The 4,258-nt window shown below is 42.7% G+C and overlaps 1 pseudogene; it reads left to right on the forward strand.

Moving 5' to 3' along the window:
• The first annotated feature begins 3,608 nt into the window (after positions 1-3,608).
• On the forward strand, positions 3,609-3,727 carry LOC112474129 (annotated as a pseudogene).
• The last annotated feature ends 531 nt before the right edge of the window (positions 3,728-4,258 follow it).

Consider the following 4,258-nt stretch of genomic DNA (forward strand, 5'->3'; position numbering starts at 1 on the left):
CTGCTAACCTTATCTCCCGTTGGCCAAACAGAAGCCAAAGAGCAGGATGCAGTCCATATGGGTTGTTTCCCAAGTTCAGATAGGGTGGAAAGGATAGTGTCTCTGTGAGGACAAATGGAAGATTTCAGCATGGGACCAGCTTAGGGTTGGATTAGATCTTGAATCTGGACAGCCCTGAAGGTCAGGGGAGGGCAGGGCAGGGCAGGTCATTCAGGGAGGCTCCAGGGAAAAATCCAGTGGGACTTTTGGCTGGAAGGAGCTTCCACGTGGGAGCACAGTAGTCAGTAGGAGAACAGTGGGAATCCAGACAGCCAGGCTGTCAGCCTCAGACGGGTCTGGGAGCAGATTTGGGCAGGAGATAGGGGAAAGGCAGGACTTTAATGTCAGAGAATTACCCTTTAAATCAAACACACTCTCCTCCACATATCAAGAGACAATTTTTGAGGGGAACAACTCTGAGGAGGGGCAGCAGTGTAGAAGGGGGAGCCAGGACAGCTAGACAATGATGTCTGGATTCCCTATCCCAGAATATTTGCTTTCTTGGGGTGCTCTCACAATTGTCTCTTACTACTACTGTCTCTGGATCCTGAGAGCTCTTTTCTCACTGGCCCGATTATAAATGAAACTCGTTTGATTTGGTTTGTCCTTACCACAGCTAAAATAGGCTGGCATTTACAAAATAAATAAATAAAGGCACCTTACTTTAGAAACAATAACAAAACAACCAAGAAAAAAAAAAAACACCCAAAAGTAAATACACGCGCAAAGAAAAAAAAAAGAAAAAACTATAGTGTGTGTGTTTAATTTTCAATTATGTAAACTTTCAAACATATAGAAAAAGAGAAGAATATAATAAACCTTCTTTTACCCTTTCCTCAGCTTTGAAAATATTGACTTACGGCCACTTTTGTTTCATGTGTACACCTACCCATTTCTTTCCCTCACCCTCTGCATTATATTGATGCAAATCTCAGATATATCATTTCAGCCATGAATGTGTCAGTAGCTCACAATATATAAGGTCATAAAGCTCTCTACTCACTTCTGATCTCAAAGCTTTCCTGAGCACAGAATTCCTTTATCTTAACCTAGTATCTTCCTACATTGTCAGTAAATGGACACATGACCAAATGCTGCTCTCTAGTCTCTCAGAGAAGTGTCCCAACCATGTCCTGTCAGAGAGCAACCTATCTAAATTTCGTCCCCAGTCGCTGGGTTCTCCCTGCTGGCTCCAGTGCTGGCCTGAGAGTCTGCCTCATTTACAGCAGAGCCCTGGAAACTGACCCTCAGAACCACTGTCCTGGTTCAGGCTAAGAGTCTAGGTTTAGCAGGATCAGGAGGAAAAGATACATGTGAAGCACTTTGCCCAGGCCCCAGCTCACGGCAGAGACTCAGTAAATGTTAGATGATGGTGACAATGATGATACTGACAAGGACTTGACAGAATCCTGTCAAAGCCTGGGGCCCAGAAGGACATAAAAAAGGTTCATTTACCAAAATTTGACTTTCAGGACTTAACTTGAATCTAAGTATGGCAGCATAGTTTTTTGTTTATTTATTTTAATTAATTTTTCTCCAGAACATGGGGAATTTAATGGAATGAGACACTCTATCACATAACACTGGAGATGTGCAAAGGGTTGTAAATCTGGGCTTTTGAAAGATGTAATTATTTCATTATGATGGCTCACCTCCCAACATTCTCCTCAGTTCCGTCACCTGTCAGGGAATCTGACTGAAGGAGTCCTTCAGAGAGGAGGCCAGACCATGGGAGACAGGAGTGAAAGAGGATCTGAGCGTGGGCTGGTGGGTGAAGGTGGAAAAGGGAGAAAAGAGGCAAGTGGAAGGACTTGCTCGGCCTCCCTCTAAGGTCAGAGGGCACAAGGGACCCACACTGACATGGGCCGGAAGAAAATCAAAATACAGAGCCAACAACCACTCTTAAACTCTCTGGTCTCTGTGTAGTTGTTAACACTTTTATTCGAGTCATCAGTACTAAGTGAGAATTTGAATGGCTCATAGCCAAACCCTTTGGGGCACAGACTGTGCTGCCCGCTCCTTTCAATACCAGGGGTATCAGTGACAGTGTTACCTCAGAAACAAAGCAGTGCAGCTGCTGAAACCACTGGTGAGACTTCTTAATTTTAAATCTCTGAGCTCCTGAACAGAGCTCCTCTGTGATTCTCCCAGAGATAACTGTGAGAAACCAGAGAAAGGAGACAACTCAGAGGCTTCCTGCAGACCTAGTTCAAGGACACCTACCCCCATTGAGGACGAACTGAGGGTTGATTTCAAAGAGAAGGTGGATAAATCCTATTTAAACATTTCTAGGACAAAAAAAAAGTTCACATTCTTTTACATTCTTTCCTTCTTCTCAACCTCACTAAGCAGTTGGGGTTTGTGTTGATGAACCTTTCTTATGCTGCAAGAGAGAAAGTGGTAGATTGTTCTGTATAAGTAGTGGCAGACAGAATGGAAAGCTTCTGGTGGAATAGAAGAAATTCTAAAGATGGGAGGAGGGGGCTGAAGGGAGGCCACCAAAGTCAGAGGAGAAAGAAAATATTCCTTCTATTATCCAAGGTATGTCCCACCTGAGGGTCTTTGCGCATGCTATTCATACTCTTATCTAAGATGCTTTTTCTCCTTTCCTGGCCTGTCCTCCTCCCCCTTCAGGTTCATCAGAACCCCCAGTTAGTCCTCTCAGAGAATCCATCACAATATATAATCATTGTTCACTTACTTGTGTTTCATTTGTTTCCCTCATGAGACCGTAAGTGCCATGAAAGCGGTACCCAAGTATAATTTGTTCATCATTATCCACCCAGAACCTAATGTGGTAGGTGCTCAATAAATATTTGTGAAAAGAATGAAAGGAGAGAGACTTGGGTGGGGAGAAGTTTCTATAAGGAGAATCTTTAACAAATGATGACCTTAGTGGAATTTCCCTTTTTTGCTGCCCCTTTAAGAGACTAAAGACAAATTATTCTTCAGTGCTATTTAGAGTAAAATTTGTGTAAAGAAAAAAAAGACTTCATGCTAGCTACATGAGCATATTGACTTTGAAAAAAGTTCAATGATCTGCAGGCTCCCACATGACCCACACGTAACCACCACGTGAGTCCCATGTGACCCATGTGGCAGCAATGTGACTCCCACATGACCCCACATGACCTCCACACGTGACTCCCAGTTCGCCTTTTATTTGAAATTCTTTCTGTTCGTTTTAATTATTTATTTATTTCAAGGTGCCAAAATTCTCTTCTGAGCATCTTGTTAGACGAACTGTTTCTGACCAAGGTTTAGCCAATGCTCCTGTTCGTTAGGTTTATAGTTCCCTACCAAGGACTCGGCAAGATCAGCGATGCTGAGTTCACATTATGTTTCGCAGAAGAAAAAGGTATTTCCAAGTGTTATACTGAAGGAGAATTTCCTAACTGCATATACGAAATTGTTATTCTGTGCATTTTTTTATATGTATATTGTACTTTAATTAAAATTACATTTAAAAAGAGAGGAGAGAGGACCTGGTTCCATAGTGTAGCAGTTAGCACGTCTGCTTTACACGCAGAAGGTCCTGGGTTCACACCCCAGTGGAGCCACAGTCCATGGTCTACGGCCATGCCACCCTGAACAAGCCCAATCCTGTCTGATCTTGGAAGCTAAGCAGGTTTGGGCCTGATTAGTACTTAGATGGGAGACCACCTAGGAAGACCATGTGCTGTAGGTATAAATAATAATGATAATAAATAAATAAAAAATAAAAAGAGAGAAAGAGGCCATATAGGCGCAGGTGTATAAAATACAACTACAAATGAAGAGTGGAGGGGAAAGTGTAGGTGAGGGCAGGGGCCAGAGTAAATTAGAATAAAGACAGGAGGAAGATATGCAGATGGCATGTATGAAAGACTGAAGAGATCAAGGAGAGTGGAGATGAGGGCCACCTAGGGTCAGATGCTATGGTGGGGAGTTTGGGTTTGATTAGAAACTATATGAGGGCAGTGTTCATAGTTTACCCCAATGGTTTTCCAATTTTGCATGTGTAATAATCATCTGGAGAGCTTGTTAAACAGCAGACTCATGAGACCCATTTTCAGAGATTCTGATCAAGAAGATTGGGTGGGCCCAAGAACCTGCAATTTAACAAGCTTCTCAAATGATTTAGTTAAAAAGATTGTCTACTGGCCATAATTTGAAAAACACAAAACAGTCCCTCACTCTTCCATTTGGCCCAGGAACCTGGGTTCTTGTCAGATATTTG

This window comes from Pteropus alecto, unplaced genomic scaffold (assembly GCF_000325575.1).
Source record: "Pteropus alecto unplaced genomic scaffold, ASM32557v1 scaffold88, whole genome shotgun sequence".
In the NCBI taxonomy this organism is placed as follows: domain Eukaryota; kingdom Metazoa; phylum Chordata; class Mammalia; order Chiroptera; family Pteropodidae; genus Pteropus; species Pteropus alecto.